This window comes from Leptidea sinapis, chromosome Z, assembly GCF_905404315.1.
Source record: "Leptidea sinapis chromosome Z, ilLepSina1.1, whole genome shotgun sequence".
In the NCBI taxonomy this organism is placed as follows: Eukaryota; Metazoa; Arthropoda; class Insecta; order Lepidoptera; family Pieridae; genus Leptidea; species Leptidea sinapis.
This window is the reverse complement of record NC_066312.1, coordinates 22,802,403-22,827,485: the sequence shown is the minus strand read 5'-3', so window position 1 is coordinate 22,827,485 and position 25,083 is coordinate 22,802,403. Positions and strand designations below refer to the sequence as shown.

The 25,083-nt window shown below is 34.8% G+C and overlaps 1 long non-coding RNA gene across 3 annotated transcripts; it reads left to right on the top strand.

The window, feature by feature from the left end:
- Positions 1-8,825: 8,825 nt before the first annotated feature.
- Positions 8,826-24,651, top strand: LOC126979194 (uncharacterized). 3 transcript variants are annotated; one of them, XR_007732775.1, is made up of 7 exons: positions 8,826-8,967; positions 9,045-9,150; positions 13,061-13,187; positions 14,880-15,026; positions 17,667-17,795; positions 22,034-22,218; positions 24,458-24,651. It is a non-coding gene; the product is annotated as an uncharacterized LOC126979194 (long non-coding RNA). The 3 variants fall into 3 exon arrangements; XR_007732776.1 differs by having other exon boundaries at positions 8,850-9,150; positions 24,461-24,651; XR_007732777.1 differs by having other exon boundaries at positions 8,851-9,150; positions 17,667-17,760.
- The last annotated feature ends 432 nt before the right edge of the window (positions 24,652-25,083 follow it).

The following is a 25,083-nucleotide window of genomic DNA, read 5'->3' as shown; positions in this document are numbered from 1 at the left end:
TAGGCTGCGTTGGTATGCATGAACATTCACTACCTCCCTCCCGTCGTTAACCCGGAGGGTAGCCCTTTCCCATTGTCTGGACGCAAAAAAATAAAAAAATAAAGCTAGGCCATTCATTCACATTCGGGGCTCATTAGAAGAAACATGAAGAAACAAGAAAATGAAGAACTCTTCGTGGAAGAAAGAAACCTCGCGTTGGAAGAATGCTGGGAAGAATGTTGTGAGCACCTGAATTGAGTCAGCGTAAAGTTCCCCACGCCGGTACCTCGTACGTAAGTAGGTGTTGTCATTGTCCCCGTTCCTGGTTATTTTTCTCGCGCATATCCGGCTCGAGCTAGGATTCGCGGCGTCCCGTTCACTACTATATTTAAATGTTTGATCTCAAATCGGGCTGAAACCGAAAACTGTTATCAGTTTTGATGACAGTGGATTTTAGAGGCTGAGGTGAAATGTGCTTTATTTTGATTAATTCCTGGTTTTGTAATGTTTCACAATAAAGTTGTAGTTCGAATTATTGATTTTGGAAAAACAGAATGGATGAAAAAAAAGTAAAAACAATAATGTTATAAATATGGGGTAGGGCTACTAAGTAATGATGTCATTTAAAGATTGACAGTAGGGCTGTCACTTTTTGGCAGTCCGTTACTAAGAATTACGTGACCCGTTTTGTGTTCTTAACTCAATTTCGACATGATTGTGGTTTGAAACGTTTTTCTGGAAATACGTCATATAAGGTCATATAAAAGTTAAATAAAGCACTATTTTTTGAATTTTCAATCGGCAATAACTTTTGAATGAATGAGCCGATATTCACGCGGCAGTTCGACGCAGTTCTTTGAGCCTCATAAATAATTTTTGAGTTTCAATTGATTGAACTCGGAATTTCAAACTAATTTAAAAACACTTTTTTCGGTTTTCTTTCGCCAATGATAACTCTTGAACGAAGCAACTGATTTTACCGGCTTGGTGTCGATCGACGTGGTTTTTTGATTTTCAGAGCTGATTAGTTTTTGAAATTGATCGGTAAAGCAGTTTAAAAGTTAATACAATGAAACCACATAAAAAAAAAAACGTATTTTTATAGAGATTTCTTAAAATCTACCGGTCCGAATTCGGGTCTGAATTCGAATCTAAAATCTAAGTTTGTTCAACCCGTTTCGAATGGTTCCAATCACGATGAAATCGGTCGAGCCGTTCAAAAGTTATAAGAGGTTTACATACATACACACACGCACGCATGCACACACATACACATACACAAACACACACACATACACACACACATACACACACATATACACACTCACACATACATAAATACAGACGTACGGACATCATCGCGGGAATAGTCAGGGAAGCTTCCTAGGACCTTAAAACGTCGAGATCTGATGAAACTCGATTTACTAAATACCATAACTACCCGAATTATCGAAAATTTTAAATTTTCTTAGCGGAAAGTTAAAAAAACGTGCTATCCCCTACACTGTTTCTTCTGCATATCAATGATATGCTGCAAATCAGTAGTATTCATTGCTATGCAGACGATAGCACAGGGTTTGCTTCCTATACCAGCCGTGCCAACTAACCCCGGGATAGCGTCGACGAGAACCGGAACAAACTTGTGTCGAGACTATGCTTTGCAAAGTCTCGGAATGGGGCCGACAAAATGTAGTCCGATTCAACCCCAAGAAGACACAAGTTTTTGCGTTCATCAATAAAAAGTCTCCCTTTGTCTTATCCCCTTGATTTGAGATCACTCCTCTAACTGCCACAGCCTGTATTGGCATACTTAGCGACGATATATCAAGCAACGTTCAGTTCCGTGGTCACTTGGAAGAGAAGGCCAAACTGGCCTCTAAAAAGCTTGCTGTTCTCAGTACTTCACTATAAGCCACCACCTGCAACTTTATAAGGCGCAAATTCGGCCTCGCATGGAGTTGGTACTGTTCTTATCTCTGAGCGGGTGCTCCCCAGTACCAGCTTGTTCCATTTGACCACATACAACGAACAGCGGCTCGTATCATCGACGATCAAGTCACCTCCGATCGGTTTGATTATTTGGCATTGCGTAGAAATTTGGGTTCTCTCTGCATCTTCTACCGCATTTATCACGGGGCACGTGCTCAGAGGAGCTGTTCGGGTTGATTCCAGCAGCCGTATTCCACCACCGGACATTACGTGCAAATTACCACCAGCATCACGTTGACGTGAATTTCTTGCCTCGCACACCCACTTTGTGGAATCAATTACCAGCTGCGGTTTGCCAAAACAGATACGGCTTTACGGACCTTCAAGAAAAAAGGCATACTCCCACCTTAAACGCCCGTAACGCATTTCTTGACACCTTGTTGCGGATGTCTATGGGTGGTTGCCTCAACTCTCCCAATCCCGTAAGCCTCTTGCCCGTTTGCCCCCTGTACGATAATTGACACGGATTTTAAGTTGAATGCAGAGACACCACTGAAAATAAAATAAAAAAAATCAAAACCCCCTAGATTAAATGCAACTATTCTAAATTCTATATATGCCGTCTACTCGTCGCAAATAAAATAAGCTCAGATGAGGAAGATATTGTTTCAATTTGAGAAAGTTTAGACTTGATAACAGGAAAAATAATTATTTTATTAATTAAATGAAACGTCCAGTGGCGAAATTTTAACATTTATCAAGAATTAACAATAGAAGATCCGTTTGGTATGGGGAATTTTATTCGCTGCTCCAAATCAGAATCGATGAGTTACTCTCGATGACATTCTATACATATAGGCAATGCACCTCATACAAAATCAAAGCCGAAATATGGCACATGCTACAAATGACATCATAATATCCTTCGACTGCTGTGTCTATACATTTCTGCGTTTACTCCAGTTTTTTTTTAATTTTATTGGTCAATAAAAGGCATAAAAGGCATTTATTTTCTCAAAATTGATTCCTTTAGAATTCTTTTTGATGTCATTTCTTATACTACTAGATACTACTACCGCTTCGGAAACAAATGGCGCTCTGAGAGAGAAGAAGCGGCGCAAGAAACTCTCCCAGCATTCTTTTTTTTGCGCTCTTTTCATTAAAAATATACAATATTGTACAGTCATTTCTATCGCTATAAAATAATCACAATCTAGTCCCAGGCTGTCCGATCATTTAGATATTCAACAGTGGAGTAATAGGATTTACGACAGAGCTATTTTTTTATACAACATTTAAATTTATTTATAGAAAATGCCTGAACAGTGGCTGGGACTTTATTGTAGAAGTGTATACATTTACCCTTAAAGCTATTATGTATCTTATGAAGCCTACTAGAATTAGTTACAAGCAATCCCTTATTTCTAGTGTTATAATAATGAAAATCACTATTAAGAGCAAAAAGGTGACGATTTTTGTGGACATATATTAAATTTTCATAAATGTACTCACAATGAACAGTCATAATATTTATTTCTTTAAATTTTTCTTTGAGAGACTGTCTATAACCAAGCTGATATATAGCAGGAACAGCTCTCTTTTGCAGTGCAAACACTATATCAATGTCAGCAGCATGACCCCATAGTAATATACCGTACGTCATGATGCTGTGAAAATAACTAAAGTACACTAATCTAGTGGTCGCAACATTCGTGTACTCTCTAATCTTTCTAACTGCATATGCCGCAGAGCTGAGTCTATCTGCTAGATGGGTAATATGTGGACTCCACTGAAGCTTTTTATCTAACGTGATACCCAAGAAGACCGTAGTGTCCACAAGTTCCAATCTCTGGTCATTTATAAGTACGTTGGTTTGTACCTCCGCTGTGTTTGGTGTAATGAATCGTAAACACTTTGTTTTTTTACTGTTTAAGTGCAGATTATTCGTCTCAAACCAGTGCGTTGCGACAAGAGTTTTGGATTGTTAGATAGAGCAACCTTAAAAACAGGCCAGGTTTGATACTTTAGTGTGCGTGACAAGCTACATCTTACACTTGCGATTTGTATTGACACTTTATGTTTGTCTGCGTGAATCTTGAAAGTGCAGATTATTCGTCTCAAACCAACGCACTATCTTTGAGAGTGCATTGCTTACTCGTCATCAATATCCGCACGTCGCTTCACTTTAAAAATATGTGAAGTATCATTAGCAAACAATACAATCTCATGGCTATCATCTACCACAAACGGTAGATCGTTAATATATATAAGAAACAAGAAAGGACCGAGAATAGAACCCTGTGGAACACCTATTCCCACAGGTTTACCCGAAGACCGTCTGCCATTTACATCGACTTTCTGAACTCTTTCGCTTAAATATGATTTTAACAGATTTAGGGCTCTATTTTTCACTCCATAATGCTTTGGTTTTAGGAGTAAAGTTTCATGGTGGACGCAGTCAAATGCTTTTGACAAATCACAAAAAATGCCCAAAGCATCCTGTGAGTCTTCCCAGGCGTCAAAGATGTGCTCAATGAGTCTAGTACCCGCATTAATTGTTGATAAGCCCCTAGTGAAACCAAACTGATTTTTGTTCATTAATTTACAAAAATGCATTTGTAGCTGTTGAAGCAAAAGTTTTTCAAAAATTTTACTAAAAACAGGCGGCACTGAAATAGGTCTGAAATAAGCAGGGTCAAAAGAACTACCCGATTTAAACAAAGGTATAACTTTGCTGTATTTCATGAGGTCAGGGAACACACCCTCGTCTATGCATTCATTAAATATTATTGCTAATTCAGGTGCTATAATGTCAAGTATGTATTTTACAATATTAGTCGAATGGCCCCATAGGTCTTTTGTTTTTTTTTAGGTTTAAAAATTAATTAAAATTATTTTATTAAATTAAAATTATTTTAAATTATTATATCGCTACCTGTAATATACTTAAATTTCAAATCAGTGGAAGATACTGGTACGTGTAATTTAAGCATATCATATGCTGCTTTTGGCGAAGAGTTAAGGTCTTTGGTCGTGACAATTGGGATTTCGGAGAAGTATTTAGCAAATTCATTTGCAATTTCTATTTCCGATTTTATAACGCGATTATTAATTATTAAGTTACGGCAATTCGATCTACCAGTTTCATTGTTAATTACACTCCAAGTCGCTTTTACTTTATTATTACTGTTTTTAATTTTATCTGCAATGAAACGTGTTTTCGCTTCATGACAAACTACTTTAAAGAGCTTGGAGTATTTTTTTACATATATTTTAAATTCTTCACTATTATGGTAATGTTTCTCATAATAAAGGTCATATAAGCGTTTACGACTTTTGTGGATACCCATTGTTGCCAAATCATTATATTAGTATGTACTATTGCTAAGTCAATGCATATTAGAGAAATAATTAAAAATGCTTCAAATAAAATAAAAATGACTTGGAAAGTTATTAACTGGGAATCTGGTAGAGCGAAAGATTGCAAGTCTGAATATAATCTAATAATAAACAATATAAAAATCCACTCTGAGCAGGAAGTAGCTTCTGCTTTTGAGAATTTTTTCCTGACATTCCAGTTTCCATCTCAAGCACCCTTGTCTCCTCCACCAGTGTTGCCGAGTCAGTTCTTTTGGAAAATTTTAAGGAATGTAAACAAAATTTCAAATTCAGTGTTGTTAGCCCAGCAGAAATAATTAAAACTTTCAGATCCTTAGAAATGAGAAAAACTGCTGATATATGGGGCATATCTGTAAAAATAATAAGTTCTGTTATTGACGTCATAGCACCATATCTAGTACTAGTTTTTAATAGCTGTATTGAACATGGCGTGTTTCCTGACCTTCTGAAGTATAGTAAAATTACACCAATATGTAAATCGGGACTCACTTCTGACCCGGATAACTATCGCCCTGTTTCGGTGTTGCCAACCCTTAGTAAAATTATTTTAAGCCAAATGCTTACTCACTTTAACACTTAAAAATTACTTCATATAAAACAATTTGGCTTTACAAGGGGACGCTTGACTACGGATGCAGGTGTTGAACTCAACAGGAATATTTTTAAGGCCTGGGAGGAATCACAGAATGCACTTGGTATCTTCTGTGATTTATCTAAGGCTTTTGATTGTGTTCAACATTCAACGCTGGTCAGGAAGCTATGCCACTATGGTATAAGAGGATCTGCACTCGATCTTCTGATCTCATATTTAAATAATAGGATTCAGAGGGTCGAGGCAGGAGATCTCCTGGGACTCCTCTCGGTATGGGGGTACCACAAGGGTCTATTCTTGGACCCTTCCTCTTTCCTATTTATATAAATGATCTACCTAACCTTGTAGAAAAAAAACAAAAGGTGGTATTGTTTGCAGATGACACTTCACTTATATTCAAAGTGAAACGAAGCCAAGTTTTGTATGAGAGTAAACAATGCTCTATCTGACATCGTGTACAGGTTTAGCGCCAATAACTTATTGTTAAATAATCATAAAACCAAATATATAAAATTTACCGCGCCAAATGTCAAAAATGTAGATTTATTAAATGGAGAGGTGGTAAAACCAGTGGAATCTGCTATATTTCTTGGCATTACTCTTGATTCCAAATTGCAGTGGGGCCCCCATATTGAAGGATTGGCGAATAGGCTTAGTTCTGCAGCATATGCGGTTAAGAAAATTAGACGGTTAACTGACATAGATACGGCGAGATTAGTATACTTTAGTTAATTTCATAGTATTATGTCCTATGGTATATTGTTATGGGGCAGTGCGGCCGATATTAATACTATATTTGTGCTCGAGAAGAGGGCTTTTCGCGCGATTTATAACCTAGGTCCTAAAGAATCATTAAGAGAAAAATTTAAAGAAATAAACATTTTGACTGTTGCTTCTCAATACATTTTTGCTAATGTTTTGTATGTTCATAAGCACATTTTCTAGAAACATAAACTTGTTGTGCCTACTACTCGGTTGGATCGAGTTAGTAAGTCTTTTGTTGGGCGATGTATATGCTTCTACAATATGATCCCAGAAAATGTACAAAACAAATGTGTTACGAAATTTAAAAGAATTGTTAAAAAAACGTTTGTGTGGGAAAGTTTATTATAGCATAAACGATTTTCTTAATGACACCACGGACTGGGAATAAAGCGAACACCCTCAGGCTCTTTAATTATAAATGTTTATTGTACGAAATTACATTGTATCCATATTTTATATTTAAAAAAAAAGCCCGCTGAGTTTCTTGCGCCCATTCTTCTCAGGTCTGAGGCAGGTTCTTTTGAATGGGTGGTAGATTTTGACGTTCAATAAGTGATTTTAAATCCTATTTTGAATAAAAATATTTGAATTTGATTTAAAACTATGTTTGTTGTTTACTGTCACCGTTACTGGAGTAAAAATCCTGTCAAATTCCTCACAGAAGGAATTGAAGACTAAGTTATAGTGAAAATTAGCAGTTTCATCACAGTGTAAAAATGGTATCGTATTTACCAAATTATTTCTAAACCTCTCAAGACGGCTACCCGTAACTGGTATCATCGTCACCTTTTTTGGTCTGACATTGTCCAATCTTGTATTTACTTTTATAAATTGCCCACTATGGTCAAACTGAAGATTATTAATTATGAGTTTACTAGTAATAGTAACATCTGTAAAAATATTATCTAAACAGGTTGCTGTTGTAGAAGTAATTCTAGTATCTATCTTCACACACTATAGTGTGTGAAGATAGATACTATATAATATATATAATATAATTATAATTGACTTGCTAGTTTTGCTAAATTTTGATAGTACCTCCTCCATTCTATGCTGGAATTGTTCATATGATGCAGTGGGGGGGGTGGTATACACTTACAATAATACATTGCTCTAGTTCTATACAAGCTATCTCAATTAGTTGTTCTATAGAGAGATTAACTATATCTCTTTTATTTTTACATTTTAATCTATTATTAATAATGATTAGGGAACCTCCATGTATTGCCCTACTTCTACAAAATGAACTGACTACTTAATGTTCTCTAAAACTAAACTGGAGCTGATGACTCTCACGCCAATGTTCTGTAATACATAATATATCTATATTACAGCAGCTCAAAAACAGTTCAATTTCTAATTCCTTACTTGAGATACCTTGTATATTCTGGTGAACAATATTTATGAGCTTAATATTATGATTATCTATAGCAGTAACATTTATATTTGGTGAATGTTGCCTATTTTGTATGATATTGCAAGAGTTGTCCTCCCTTGTCAAATAACTTAATTTAAATTAATTGAAGAAAAATCTTCATTGTTATATTTTTGTACAGTAGTACTAATAGATTCCCCAATAGAGGCTTGTATGTCGATTATTTTACAATTTTGCCCAATAGAGGCATGTTTATTAAATAATACTACAGAGGAAGTAGTTTGTTGACTATAAGCTACTAAAGTAGCCAGCTGTCGCTCTAAATGGTAGGTATAGCTCTAAATGGTAGGTATAGGTTACCATTGATTATTTTGAGTTTATAATTAATGAATTTATTTGACTCTTTTGTTTTCATTTCTGATTGTGTTCTTTCATCTTCCATTTCTGACAAGCGGGTCTTGTCTGGGGACTTGTCAATAATATTTATAGTGGCTTATTGATTGACACACAGCTGACACACGACTAAGGAGAAAAGTGTGCTTAAATTGTTTGCACATTTTTTCCGTTCTGTTACCAGACTGCGAATGATATATCCATATGTATAGAACGTCATTGGTTACTCTCAATGATAACTTAGACAAGGTAAATAAGTACCTAATTGATTTTTACTATGCCCCGGACACCATGAGAGCTGTCCTAATTTAAAGATGTTAGTTACCAAGTCATAAAATTCCAAAAAAAGCAACCGAGTTGTCAAAATGGCAGATGTCATATGTGACAGTAATCTGTTATCTGCCCCACAACCCTCGCAAACTATTACCTATTTGTTTATGTTTGTAATTGTACTGTGGTTTGGTAATTATTGTAGTTTAGTACGTGTTTTCTAGTGTTTTGAGTTTTCGACAGGGCATGGAAAGTAATAACATTGGTATTGTAAAACTCGTGAAACAATTTTTTGTGAAAACGATTTCGTTGAATGTTTACATGTTTTTGTTGATTGTGTAGGGAAAAACACGCGCTGGAGGCTAGTGGCTATAAGATGATAATAAAATGGATTGTTTTTAGTGAGTCTTCAAGCAAAACAATCATCATTCCAAACAAAGAAGAGTAGGTAAGTACTAAGTATATATTAACACTACATTTAGTGAACATATCAGTTCTCAAATATATAAAGATATTTATATTAATGTGATGAGAAAGGATTTCAATTGATATACATTCAAATTGTAGGTAATTTCTTTTAAAGTATTGCCACTACACATGACTAACCCCCATAGAATATTACAAACCTAGTTCTATTAAAAATTATATTACATGTTTAATGAATTATTTGTTATTTATTTATTAATATAATTATTTTACAGCTACAACTGATCACAACCAAGAAATATTAAATGTGAATGCCAATATTTTTTTTTCAATTTATTCAAAATACAGTTATATTATGCTCATTTTCATTATTGGATACAAAGACATGAAAATGAAACCACAAACGCAAATATATCTTGTTTGTAATTTTTATTTTATTTAATTATTAGATTTTTATTATTTATTGTTTACCAGTGGTTATTACAATATAACACTTATAGTTATTGTAAGTTACTAAAGTCAGGTTAAATTGCCATTACCTTTTAAGGTGAATATACCTCGGTTTTTAAATGGGAATGCCCGCCTCACCCTGTAAAGAGCCTTGGCATATACTCCTCTCAGTACACGGTGGGAGTCCACATCTTTCAATGCCGTGGAATGAAAGCCCTTTTGATCCCTATTAAAAGGTCTTATGTAACACTTACCTATTACAGTTTTTTCATGCTATACATTTGTCTTACCTCTCTCCCGGACGTCTCCACTTTCACGCCTCATTCTCTTTAATCCTTCTATCATTTGGCGTTAAACAAAACCTGAACTCATCTGTGAATAAAACTTGACTCTAATCTTCAACAAATCTTTGTTGTTCCAATTTTTATCATTGCGAGCAAAATCAACTCGAGCTATTGGGGTATGTGGCAAGACGAGTCCTCTGGCAGGTAATTGTGAGTTTATTCTAGTCTTCTTCTAACAGTGCTTACTGTAACATCTCAAACTTCTTGGAGCTTCGTTCTTACCTCAGTAGAAGTCAAGGTTCTGTTTCTAAGCTATAAATCAGTCATCTTTGGTCAAAGTTCTCCGTTTTGGTGTATGCCCTAGTCTCGTAAAATGTCTGACCTGCCATAGCCTCTTGACAACAATCACAGATTTGGATATGCACATTGTTTGGGCCATATGTTAATAGGTACGACCAGTTTAAATTAAAGTTGTAAAATTGAGTGGCATTTAGATCTGGCATTCTCTGTTTATTTGTCGTAATGATTTGCACTTAATACAATAAGCAAGGCAATCAAAGCAAAATTTTAAAAATAACATTGAACTAATTGAAAAGTTGATAAAATTATTGCAATAGTACAGAAAAACACTACATACAAAATAATAAGTTTCTTTTATTTATTAAGATTTATTCACTTCATACGAAATATTAAGCATTAGGTAGAGCACAAGACCATCTGCTCAAATCAAAATACAACAAAAGAAGAATATTTAAATCACTTTTCAATATACTTGATTACAAGAAAAACCACCGTTAGGTTTATGAGCAAAAAAAATCTGTATCTATCACGATATAATTACATAAAAATGAAATAAAATTTGAAAAGAGAAACATTCTAAAATATATTTTTTTATATAATTTATTTATCTTTGTGGCCAGTATGCGTAATAATTATAACAAGTAAAACAACTTGTGCATAAGTTAAAATTATCCATAATAATTATAAATATTATTATAATTATTATCATGTATTAATATTATATGTGGGAGGCTCCTTTGCTCAGGATGTCGGCTATATAAAGGGTACCACAACGCACCTATTTCTGCCGTGAAGCAGTAATGTGTAAGCATTACTCTGTTTCGATCTGAAGGGCGCCGTAGCTAGTGATAATACGGGGCTTAAGCGAAATTGTAGTGCCACTTAGAGTTTTTGGGTTTTTCAATAATCCTGAGTGGTACTGCATTGTAATGGGCAGAGTGTATCAATTACCATCAGTTGATCGTCTCGTCTCGTATTGGCGTAAAGAAATCCAATAATGGGGATATGTATGTATGAATGGAAAATAAGTTGACTTCTTAGCATTGTTTTTTTCATTAAAATTTCATTTACTTATGCTGTTGTTAAATGCAGCCTTGGTAATCTAACATTACCAAAGCTGTTCAACACCGAACTAAGCCTTACTAAAGAAGTTAAATACCTGGGGGTTATACTGGATAGTAAGTTGCTTTGGAACAAACACCTTGAACACAAGCTGGAAAAAGCATGCATCATCTTTTGGCAGTGCAGAAGACTCATAGGCAGAACCTGGGGTCTTGCTCCAAAGATAAGCAGATGGCTCTATGCAGCAGTCATCAGACCAATTTTCTCCTACGGAGCATTAGCTTGGTGGCCCAGGACAGAGCTTGTGACAGTACAAACCAAGCTGCAGCGTTTCCAACGGCTGGCTTGCACAGCCATAACAGGATGCATGCGCACCACGCCTACTTCGGCCTTCTTTCGGACAGTATGGCGGTACTAACAGCGCTGAAGGGTACCACACACAACTCAGCACTAATACACGAATGTCACCAAATCCTGGAGCAAGCTGCCTCTTATAACCAGGTAACTCTGCAATGGATCAAGGGACATAGCGGTTCGTTGGGTAATGATGCAGCGGATGAGCTTGCAAGGCGGGCATCGGCAAAAATAGTGACTGGTCCTTTGCCACTTCTGCCACTGCCCTTCAGCCAAATGCGCTCATGGATACGCTCTCTCACCAACGACCTACACAACACCCGATGGATGAATGTCTCAAGCTGTAGACAGTCGAAGGTGGCGATACCTGCACTATCGCCCAAACTGACAAGTAGACTTATCAGCCTCAACAGACATGACATCCGTATAATGGTGGGCACCCTAACGGGTCACACATCACTAAACAAACACCTTTTCACAATCGGCGTAACGGACAGTCCTAAGTGCAGAGGCTGTCTGACCGAAGACGAAACGGTCGCTCACGTAATCCTGGAATGTGCGGGGGTGGCCAACCAACGGGCAAAAACCTTAACTAATACGAGGTCGCTCCAAGAAGTCTGTGAACACCCCAGGAATGTTCTGAACTTCTGGAAGGAGCTGGGCTGGTTGGAGTAACTGGCCATTACTGCACGCAAAATGGACCCATGTTAGTGGTTTTATTGCGGAAACAGGAGCCCCTATGCCATACCATACCATACCATTATGCTGTTGTTGTATACCCTTACTGGTATTAATTAACATTTCATTAAACATTGTTTTCATGAATTGGCTTTTGACATTTTTTTCATTCACTTCACATCACAAAAATAACTGTTTGCACTTTCTCAAGTAAATATTATAATTATATACAATTATCTTGGGCTTGAGTGAGATATAGCCGGATTGAGAAAATAAGCACTGTTTGTTATTTTGACGGTAACATTTATAAGCTATTGACTCAGTAATGTGCATTAATCATACTTGAACTCAGACCCGAAATCGGCACTAATTTGCAAAGTTTCTGTAATCATGTTTTCAAAGTTCATTAAGGATTATATATTAAATATTATATTTAATCAACATTAGAAAGTGTAAGCGGATTGATAAATAAAATTGTTGGTAGTATTCATACTATGAATTACCTATTATAATGTAAGAACTATAACAATTCCCTGGCTGTACGTAAGACTTATCGGATGGATAACAATACTCATTGCCCAATGGTTAGTGCCTGCCTGAACTGAGTGTGAGTTCGGGATCGAATCCCGGTGCAAGCATTTATATTTAGATGTTAAAGTATGTGAAATATCATTTTTGATTTATCATTGTCTTGCACCCACAGAACCTACAGCTTATGCCTAGACTAGGGCAAGAAAATTTGTGTAAAAATGTGTTAAGACTGTTTTCTTAAATTATGCTAATCCATTATTATTCTTTTTCCAGGATAAGAAGATTGAGAAAAATAAAGAGGGACAAAAACTATATCATTGAAAAACTACACGCTAAATATATTATGTGGTACGAAATTACGTAGATTGGATTAGCTTATTATTTAGGATTAATTTACACAGTAAGTTTTAAACTCTATTACATCATTATATTTAGGTAATTGTAAATTTAATTTGAATGTTCTTCCTGTAAGATTTTCCTTGAGACAAAGCGTTATGATACCCTAGTATAGGTTCTAATAAGATGAGCGGGTAAAAAATATCAGCGAATAAATAGTAATCGAGTACCAAACATTTAATTCAATTTAAAAATATACCTGGAGTTGAGGATTTGGAATTCTTTTTGATGTCATTTCTAATAACTACTATATACTACTACCGCTTCGGAAACAAATGGCGCTCTGAGAGAGAAGAAGCGGCGCAAGACACTCTCCCAGCATTCTTTTTTTGCGCTCTTTTCAATTAAAATATACAATATTGTACAGTCATTTCTATCGCTATAAAATAATCACAATCTAGTCCCAGGCTGTCCGATCATTTAGATATTCAGCAGTGGAGCAATAGGATTTACGACAGAGCCATTTTTTATAAAGCATTTAAATTTATTAATAGATAATGCCTGAACAGTGGCTAGGACTTTATTATAGAAGTGTATACATTTACCCTTAAAGCTATGTATCTTATGAAGCCTACTAGAATTAGTTACAAGCAATCCCTTAGTTCTAGTGTTATAATAATGAAAATCACTATTAAAAGCAAAAAGGTGACTATTTTTGTGAACGTATATTAAATTTTCATAAATGTACTGACAACGAACAGTCATAATATTGATTTCTTTAATTTTTTTCTTTGATATATAGCACGAACAGCTCTCTTTTGCAGAGCAAACACTATATCAATGCCAGCAGCAAGACCCCATAGTAAAATACCGTATACGTCATGATGCTGTGAAAATAACTGAAGTACGCTAATCTAGCGGTCGCAACATTCGTGTACTCTCTAATCTTTCTAACTGCATATGCCGCAGAGCTGAGTGAGATGGGCAATATGTGGACCCCACTGAAGCTTTTTATCTAACGTGATACCCAAGAAGACCGTAGTGTCCACAAGTTCCAATCTCTGGTCATTTATAAGTACGTTGGTTTGTACCTCCGCTGTGTTTGTTGTAATGAACCGTAAACACTTTGTTTTTTACTGTTTAAGTGCAGATTATTCGTCTCAAACCAGTGCGTTGCGACAAGAGTTTTGGATTGTTAGATAGAGCAACCTTAAAAACAGGCCAGGTTTGATACTTTAGTGTGCGTGACAAGCTACGTATTACACTTGCGATTTGTATTGACACTTTATGTTTGTCTGCGTGAATCGGTCAAAATAGCGGTTAAATCTAAACTCAATTTTTTTTTCGACGTTTTCATAGCTGTCATAGTCTATGTAGACGTATTAATGATACATATGTAAATGTAATTTTTAAAGAAAAATAACTAAATATTATATTTCAATGTATTTTAAATCTATTTCCCTTAACTTTGACTACTCGTACTATAAAAATAATACATGAAGCCCAGCAGGCAAGTTTAAGCAAAAGATGGTTAATTTCTAGAAGCTTCTAAAATGATATGAAGTCATGTACATCTTCGGTTATAAAATAATATTTTATTTTTTCCGATAGGAAACCCTTTTCTAAAACTTATTCCAACCTTTATTTGGACGTCATTAGTGAAATTTTCGATCGCAAGGAATCATTTTACTGTTTATTCTCTCGATGTTAATATTATTGCCGTTATTGTTGGTTTCATTATTTTAATATTTTCCAGGGCCTTGAGGTGTCCACTTATATCGGGGGAAAGGATATTTTCTCTCAAACTTGGGACCAAACTAATCATTTGTGTATTGTCACCGAAGGCTTTAAGAGAACTCTTCAATAGATTGGCCACATCTCCACGGTCTGTTTGGTGGTTCCGGTAAGTGAAATATAGTCCGATGACTATGATATGAATAAAAAATAATGTAAGAATACTTAGTTATGGTGTTTTCACGTATAAATTGATAAATTCTGCGTGTCCATATTGACATGCTATTATTGACTTTAAATTTTATAAGACAACGCCATGGATTTTGACCAGTGAGTGAAATTAATGATATTGTGCTGATCTTATAGGTGCTCGAATTTAAAAATATTTTTCATCGGCATGTTTTCCAAATGAATGAATAATTTATTTTTGAATGATAATGAGTTGGTACTCAATCACAACGCACTTAACACACAAAAATACTTCTATTGTGATAAATTATTGTATTTGGAATTTTTCAATTACCTGCCAAAACCGACTCCTCCGAATTTAGTTGGTAGAATAACGTTGAACGTAGTGTTTGAATTATCTTTTAATAACCTGTTGTATAATGTGACTGCGCATTGATAGTCCACATACATTTAAAAGTAAACAAAAGTCTTTATATTGTATCGTAGTTAAGTTAACGACGACATGGCCCAGTGGTAAGTGACCCTGACTTAATAAGTTAGGGGTTGTGTTTCAATGTTTGTTTTCGAGTCATGGATGTTTTTTTTTTTATGTAAATAAGGGACGAGACGAGCAGGACATTCAGCTGATAGTAATTGATACGTCCTGTCCATTACAATGCAGTGCCGCTCAGGATTATTGAAAAATACAAAAATTCTGCGCTCGTCATCTTAAGACATTAGATATTACGTCTCATTTGCCCAGTAATTTCACTAGCTACGGCGCTCTTTAGACCGAAACACAGTAATGCTTACATATAATATATATACAGTCGTGGTCAACTAATTAGGGTAGTTAAACCAAATTGTGAATTTATTTTTTATTTTCCAACGAGTCTAAACAAGATTTCATATCCCTTTCATGTAAGTATAATTAGTCATTTATGTGCCCGATTATACAAACAATAACAACTTCCTAAACATTAAAACTCTTTACAGACTGGCTTATAGATTATCACAGTGCTATTTGTTCAAAAAATGCTGGCTGGTCATTTAATTAGAGACACTGAGATATTGCGTTCTATTTTCAAAATCTGAATCTCAATATTTTTTTATTTCTTCAAGCAATCAAGATTTCTAATTTTAAGTTTTGAGAACTATTTTGAAGAAAAATGGGCAAAAATCATAATGAAGTCTGTCGAGCGTGGTTGGTCATACCGAGGGATAGCAGAATATTTAAAATGTTAAAAAAAACTATGGTGTGCAATGCAGTGCAACATTTCAGGCGCAACAACACAGCTTTAAATGTGCCCAGATAAAAAAAATCGAGAAAAACAACTCCGCAAGAAGATAAAATGATAACCAGGTTAGCTAAGAAAGATCCATTTTAGGCTCTGTTTTAATTAAACACGATGTGTTTGAGGCGGATGAAAGAGACGCTGTTACAGCGAGGACCGATAGACGACGTCTGATAGAAGCAGGGTTGTTCGAAGGAGTGGCTCGCAAAGTGCTTACATTGTTCAAGTATTTACATTGGACCTACGCCCAATGGCAACATGTATTATTCTCTGACGAAGCCAAGGTTAATTTGATTTCTTCAAATGGAAGGAAATACGTACGGCGTCCTGTAAAAGCGGAAATGAATCCAAGATTCACAAAAAAGCAGGTGAAACATGGCGGTGGAAACATTAAAATGTGGGGTTCATTTTCTGGACCGTGCGGACCAGCATCAATACAAGGCAATATTAGAGGAAACAATGCTTCCCTACGCTGAGGAACATCTCCGTATTATATGGACGTTTCAGCATGATAACGACCCGAAACATACCACCCGTTCAGTCAAGTCGTTAACATTCAGTCGGTATCAGTGCTAGATTGGCCAGCAAATAGCCCGGACCTCAACCCAATCGAGCACCTTCATCAAGAAAAAAGTGGCCACTTATCGTACCATATTCTTAGATGAACTTAATGAAGCTTTTTGTGAGGCATGGGCAAACATTCCTGTGGAAAAATGTCAGAAACTGATAATGTCTATGCCACATCGGTGTCTAGCGATAATTACTAACAAAGGTTTTGCTACTGGGTACTGAATTTTACACGTAATAAAATGGAGTTGTTAAAGAAAATAAATACTAGAAATTACTAGTTCTGTTTAACTCTATTTTTCATTTTACTTTACTTTCCTTAATTAAATGTCTAGCTACAGAATTATACCTTAAATTGAATACATGGTTAACTTTGGATATTAAACACTTTTTTCTATTTATTTAATCTTTTATTTACAGCCTTTTATTGCATAATATTTGGACCAAACTATGCAAATAACTGAGAAATCAATAGGGTTTTATATTTATATGTACATAACCGGTTATTTCTCTTCACTATCCTGAATGTCCCTTATTAGTTGACCACGACTGTATATACATATATATATATATATATATATATATATATGTATTGTTTAAGTATGTACATTTTGATTTAATCATTTCAATCTATGTCAATACACACAATTTATATTCATTATTATTTTTACAACATTATGATTACATTAGTTGAAAACTGTAATAAATTATTTGAAAAAAATGTAATCTGTGTTGTTAAATAGAGCATACAACTGATCCACATTTTAATTCTGTTTCAGACTATTTTCGCTGCAAACCAGCGCTTGCTGCCCCGTTCCAGCTTCAGGAAGTAGAACTACATCTGTACCAGTATTGGTGCTTCATAATGTTTTAGTATAGTATTTTCCCTGAGTTATATAGTTGCTAAGGTATTTATTGTTCTAAGATTTTGTCTTCTGCACATAGCAAAGCGTATTTGATGTCATTCACGGATCAATAGCAGAAGTGTGAAGTGACTGTGGAATAGACCAATATTGAAACAGTAAACTAATGAGTGATTGTCACTGACCCTGTATAAATACCACTGGACTGGCTGTTCCCTATGTTTTATTGCAAATTTTTTGCGCCTATTTGAAACGCCACTCGTGAGCTTCCAAATTTTGACGTATTATACAAATGGCTCCGAAGGAACGTACAGTACTCTGAAGTATTTTTTGCATTTTTTATTAATTTTGTTCGTTTTCCGTATTTAAACGTCAAGAATGAACGTAATAAAGTACAGATTTTTTTTTTTGTAAATAGTTTCCCACCATCTATCGATGTTTGCTGTGGCTGTCATCACTAGTTTTAGTACCGCAGACCCTCGCTACTTGGCCAACAGCGCCAAAATGGCGAATATCAAACAGCCACAAAAGCACTTTGACAGCCGCCAGTCCAGTGGTATATAGTAGAGGTCAGTGGTGATTCTATTCAAAATATAAACATTAGATAATCTATACGTCTAGATAGAACCTCTTGCTGTTAGACAACCGATGAAAACAGGCCAGGTTTTTTATTTTATTTTAGTGTGTGTGGCAAACTTCATCTTATACTTGCTATTTGAGACGTTTTAAGAGCTATCAAGGTCTATCTACAGGTATTAATGATCTTAAATGCAACTGCACTGTCTAAAGTTATTCGATACATTGTAAGCCAAAATTCAAAAGATAGTTAAGATAGTTGGCAGCATTGTTCATGTTCGCTTAATCAACTTTACATGCAAAAAAGATGACGACACTTAACTTATACAGAAAATAATATCAAATTGTTTTGCCCCCAATATTTTTATAATATTTTAAAAGTAACTAAAATTCAACCTTTTTAGAAAATTAGATCAGAAAGTTAATGACGCTGAAGGCGACGTGAATGGTATTGTACTATTTACAGGTTCTACCGGTGGCCCTGATGGATTGACAACCAAGCATCTTAAAGATCTGGTTTGTCCTTCCACAGGAATGGAGGTAGATTTGCTTGTAAATAGTGTGCTAATTCAAATTCAAATAATTTTATTCAAAATAGGATGTGAATGGCGCAACAAACTCAGCCGGTTTTTTTTTTCATCAAAAAATATTTTTACAATGTAATATTGTACAATTATACTTATTATTTAATTGACTGAGGGCGGTCACTCCATTCCCAATCTGTGGTATATTAAGAAAGTAATTTATGTTATAGTAACCTTTACCACACAAACGGTTTTTTAACAATTCTTTTGAATAATGTAATACTTTTGTTTTAAACATTTTCTGCGATCCTGTTGTAAAAGCATATACATCGCCCCACAAAAGACTTGCTAACTCGACTTAGCCGATTAGTAGGCACTATAAGTTTATATCTGTTCCTGGTGTTAACATTATGGTTATGACAGTTTCTAGCAAATTCACTTATGTGCCTCTGAACATACATTACATTATCAATAATATATTGAGAAGGAACAGTCAAGATGTTAATTTCTTTGAATTTTACTCTCAATGATTCTTTAGGACCTAGGTTATAAAAAGCGTGAATAGCCCTCTTCTGCGGCACAAATATTGTATTAATATCGGCAGCGTTGCCCCATAGCAATATACCGTAGGACATAATACTATGGAAATAACTAAAGTATACTAGTCCCACCGTATCTATGTCAGTTAATTGTCTAATCTTTTTAACCGCGTATGCTGCAGAACTAAGTCTGTTCGCAAATCCTTCTATATGGTTCTGTTAGTATATATCATGCTTTCTGGAAAAGTTGATGCCAAAATTTGTACGGTGGTAATATATGCGCTCTTATGACAAAAGATGGTGGTATGTCCCACGGGGGTTGCACCTTTCGAAGCCTTGTTACTAAAATTTACTGTAGACACATTTCTCCTTTTCTTTTAAATTCATCTCTACATAGTTGGGTTTCGCCCCTAGTCCTCTAAGATCCATTGAAAAAATCCATTGATGGATCTTAATCAAGACTGTTGTACATAATGGATATTTATGCACAAAAGAGTGTCAAAAAGTCGGTAGTAAGTAGGTGATATACAAAACTGTTAATTAAAATATTGAAACACTAGAAACTTCTAACAGACTAACGGCCGTACCCAATATTCAGTCTATCTCTTACTTGAGATAAAAATCGTAACTATCGCTGACTTTTCTGTCCCAATAAACGAATCGACGGTAACTCACCTTATCCGTGCACGCTTTCTGTCAATGGGATGAAGTATAATAGCCTAACAGCGATATAAAGTTTTTATGGAAATTGCAATTCACGCGTCCCAATATAAGCCAATAAGAATGACTTATCGGGTATATTGGGACAGCTTCAGATTATTGACAGCTAATTACTGACAGTAGAAGGTAGTAATTTATCTGTATCTGTAGATAGAATATTGGGAACGGCCGTTACTAGTCTTGGCCATATACAAAATATGTTTTGCCAATATCTAGCAAATTACATTTTCCGGATTGTTCTATCGTACTTGTCCAATTATTAAAAATAATGGCAACAGATATGAGAATGATAAGAAACGGTAAAACGGTTCTAAGTGGTGGTTTCAAATACCACAAAAAACAAGCTACAAAAGCCAAGCAGTAATATGGCGTTGCAGATAATGGAAGTCCAAACTTAGTACTGGAACGTTGACAATCAAAGACGTAATAAACAAAAAAATTTATGTTTCATTAGAATTCTGATAATTTCTAGTTTTAAAATATACACATGTATCCGGTATCTTAATGCATTTTTTCTTAACATACTATTATTTTAATTATATTTTATTATTTTTATTTCTTATTTAATCTAAATGACTCTTACGCTCTGACGCTAAGCTTTGTAAACCCAACCCGATTATGCAAGCAATGAAATTTTGTTGTCCATGGAAGAATGTTAAAAGGATGTTACCTCACCTAGAAATCAGCCTAACCCCACTTTTTGTAAAAATTTTGCACGAGATGTGAAAAGTAAAGAAAACTTAGTATCCCGTAACACGAATTATGATGTAAAAAATATTGTTTATATTACATTTTATTTGACTGTTTTTCATTTATAATTAACCTTGTAATAAGAGTGGTATCATTATAATCGTGAACTAAAGTTCTATCAACTACAATATTTTTACCTCCTAATTCCAGCTACGGAATACTAAGTCCAACCCATTACATTTAATATCGAAAATACCTACTTGCGATACAGTAAAAAGTGGACTTTATAAAGTGCGTAACTTGAATTTAGGCGTTAAAAAACGTTAAATGAATACCCATTGGCTGTTCAAATACCAGAAACATATTCAGACTTTTTTTAGCTGACTATAGCTATAAAGACACGCGCATTTTAGTTCTGTGTGAAAAAGAAACACGAAAAGTGCTGTCAAATATTACACATTTATTTGCTGTGACGACACATTTAAAAGTACACCCCCACTTTTTTATCACATCTATAGCTTACACGGAGATATTGGGAGTACGTCCACTACTAATAAAGTGGTACCACTCATATAGGAATATATATATATTATATAGGATAGGAAATATGAGTCATACAATGTGCTTATCCAAATTATAGAGTCACAGATTCCTGCCCTGCATTATAAACAAATAAAATTTTGAACTACCAGCTCTAAAGGCATTTAAATTAAGCCTTCTGACGCAAATATTGCTGGTTATAGGTTGCTGTTATAATTTTAAAAATAAGTATTAAAAAAAGGAAAACACTCGGCCTAACAAAAACAAAACATAAAGAATCTTATATCTGTGCCTTTGTTACCTTCTTCAATGATTGACTTATGTCTGGAAAGAAATGCGTAATAAACGTAGTTTTAATTAGATAATAATCGAAATACTATTTTTAATATGATAATAACCACATTTTATTTTTGCGTCCGGAAAGTTGCCTTTACAACCGGTAATTCAAAATCTTATTTAATTTGTTTAGGATGCAAGTCAGGAATTTGTGACAGAGAATTTTCAAAATGAAAGGAAGTTGAAAAAGGTTTGTGTGGTAAAGATTACTGTAACGTAAATGACTTTCTTAATGACACCACAGATTGGGAATTGAGCGACCACCCTCAGTCTATTAAATAATAAGTTTTATTGTACGATATTACATTGTTACAAGATTTTTTTATGAAAAAGGCGAAGTTTCTTGCGTTTTTCTCAGGTCTGACATACTTTATCAAATGGGTGGTTTCTTTTGCCTTCCAATACTTGTTGGAAGTCGCCCAGAGGCATGGAGAATGTGCAATCAATAGGGCTTCTGGAAACCCACGCACTGGCAGCTATTTCGTCTACGGATCAGCTCCTCCCCATCTCCAATCCAATGCGAAAATTCTGCAAGTATTATTGGTACGTTTCCCCGTAATCATTGTTTTAATTTAATGAAATAATAGGATTGTAAATATAGTTAAGATATAAATAATAATAATTTTAAGAAAGCTTGACTATTGTTGCGTTAATGCTGTAAAATTACAATTACAATTTAACAATACAAACACATATAAAGTTTACAATAAATATTGTAAAATTTTTATTACAATTTTATATATATATATATATATATATATATATATATATATATATATACGAACACTTAAATAAGACTGAAGAAATATAAGCCTTATGATAACATAAACATTACAATAATTTGATTTCAGATCGAACTATATCTTTGGAAGTTTTCATTCACTATAGTAAAGTATTAGTTTTTTTAGAGAGCATTGATGAGTAATGGTATCCTATTTAGCATGTAATGATATTCTAATGTAAATAGAAATTCAAATTCAAATATTTTTATTCAAAATAGGATGTGAAATCACTTATTGAAAGTCAAAAAAAAAATTACCACCCATTCCAAAGTGAATGCCTCAGGCCTGAGAAGAATGGGCGCAACAAACTCAGCGGGCTTTTTTTTTTCATCAAAAATATGTTTTACAATTAAAGTAACATTTACAAAGTAACATTGTACAATTAAACTTATTATTTAATAGCCTGAGTGCGGTCGCTCCATTCCCAATCTGTGGTATCATTAAGAAAGTCATTTATGTTATAGTAACCTTTACCACACAAACGTTTTTTAACAATTCTTTTGAATAACGTAACACCTTTGTTTTGAACATTTTCTGGGATCTTGTTGTAAAAGCATATACATCTCCCCACAAAAGACTTACTAACTCGACTAAGCCGAGTAGTAGGCATCATCAGTTTATGTCTGTTCCTGGTGTTAACATTATCGTTATGACAGTTTCTGGCAAATTCACTTATGTGCCTATGAACATACATTACATTATCAAGAATATATTGAGAAGCAACAGTCAAGATGTTAATTTCTTTGAATTTTGCTCTCAATGATTCTCTAGGAGCTAGGTTATAAATAGCGCGAATAGCCCTCTTCTGCAGCACGAATATTGTATTAATATCAGCAGCGTTGCCCCATAGCAATATACCATAGGACATAATACTATGGAAATAACTAAAGTATACTAGTCGCGCCGTATCTATGTCAGTTAATTGTCTAATTTTTTTAACCGCGTATGCTGCAGAACTAAGTCTGTTCGCCAATCCTTCAATATGGGGGCCCCATTGTAATTTGGAATCTAGAGTTATGCCAAGAAATATAGCTGATTCCACCGGTTCTATCACCTCTCCGTTTAACAAAACATTTGCATTTACATTTGTGACATTTGGTACGGTAAATTTAATGAATTTAGTTTTCTTGCTATTTAACAATAGGTTATTAGCGCTAAACCAGTACACGATGTCAGATAAAATATCGTTCACTTCGTCATACATAGTTTGGTTTCTTTTCACTTTGAAAATCAGTGAAGTGTCGTCCGCAAACAATACTACCTTATGTTTTTTCTCTATAAGATTAGGAAGATCATTTATATAGATAAGGAAGAGGAACGGTCCAAGAATAGACCCTTGTGGTACCCCCATACTGAGAGGAGTCCCAGGAGATCTCCTGCCATTCACGTCGACCCTCTGAATTCTATTGTTTAGATATGAAGTCAGAAGATCGAGCGAAGTTCCTTTTATGCCATAGTGGTATAGCTTCCTGACCAGCGTTGAATGTTGAACACAATCAAAAGCCTTAGATAAATCACAGAAGATGCCAAGTGCATTCTGCGATTCCTTCCAGGCATCAAAAATATTCTTGATCAGCCCAACACCTGCATCCGTTGTTGAACGTCCCATAGTAAAGCCAAATTGTTTCAAATGAAGTAACTTATGAGAGTTAAAGTAAGTAAGCATTTGGCTTAATATTATTTTTTCAAAAATTTTACTAAGGGTCGGCAAAACCGACACAGGACGATAGTTGTTCGAGTCAGAAGAGCATCCCGACTTAAATATTGGTGTAATTTTACTATGTTTAAGAAGGTCAGGAAACACGCCACGATTAATACAATTATTAAATACTATTGCAAGATATGGTGCTATGACATCAATTATTGAACTTATTATTTTAACAGAAATGCCCCATATATCAGCAGTTTTTTTCATGTCTAGAGATTTAAAAGTTAATTATTTCTCCAGGGCTAACAAAACTAAAATTGAAACTTTGTTGACATCCTTTAACATTTTCCAGAAGAAGTGACTCAGCAACACTGGTGGAGGAGACAAGAGTGTTTGTGATAGAAACTGGAATCTCAGAAAAAAATTCTCAAAAGCAGTAGAAACTTCCTGCTGAGATTGAATTGAATTATTGTATTGTTTAAAGAAATTGTGTATATTAATTATACATTACCAATACATTAAAGCAAAAATAAATATTTTTAATCACTTGGTGTATTAATATCCTTATAAATATAGATTAACTAGCCGTTCCCGCCCGCTTCGCGAATTTTAAAGGGAAGGAACGTTGGAATTCGAAAAATAAGCCATATAGGTACAATCTAGGATATATTTCGCATTGAATGCTGGTAGTTTCATGTCGATACGATCAGGGGTTTAGGCGTGATTGAGCCACAAACAAAGACCATTTTCATCATATACATATATATAGATGAATCAAAGTGAACATAAAAGTGGAAAAATATCTTACAATGGATCTTAGTGGACAAAGGGGTGTTTCGGTTGCAAATGTGGTTGCGGAGCTGTAGTCCACGCTGGGCGTACTTTATTTGAGAATCATTTTGGTAATGTTTCACTAAAATAAGATGTGAAAAATGCTTTTAACTACGTTGATAGGGAGACCTCTGCCGAGATAAGTCA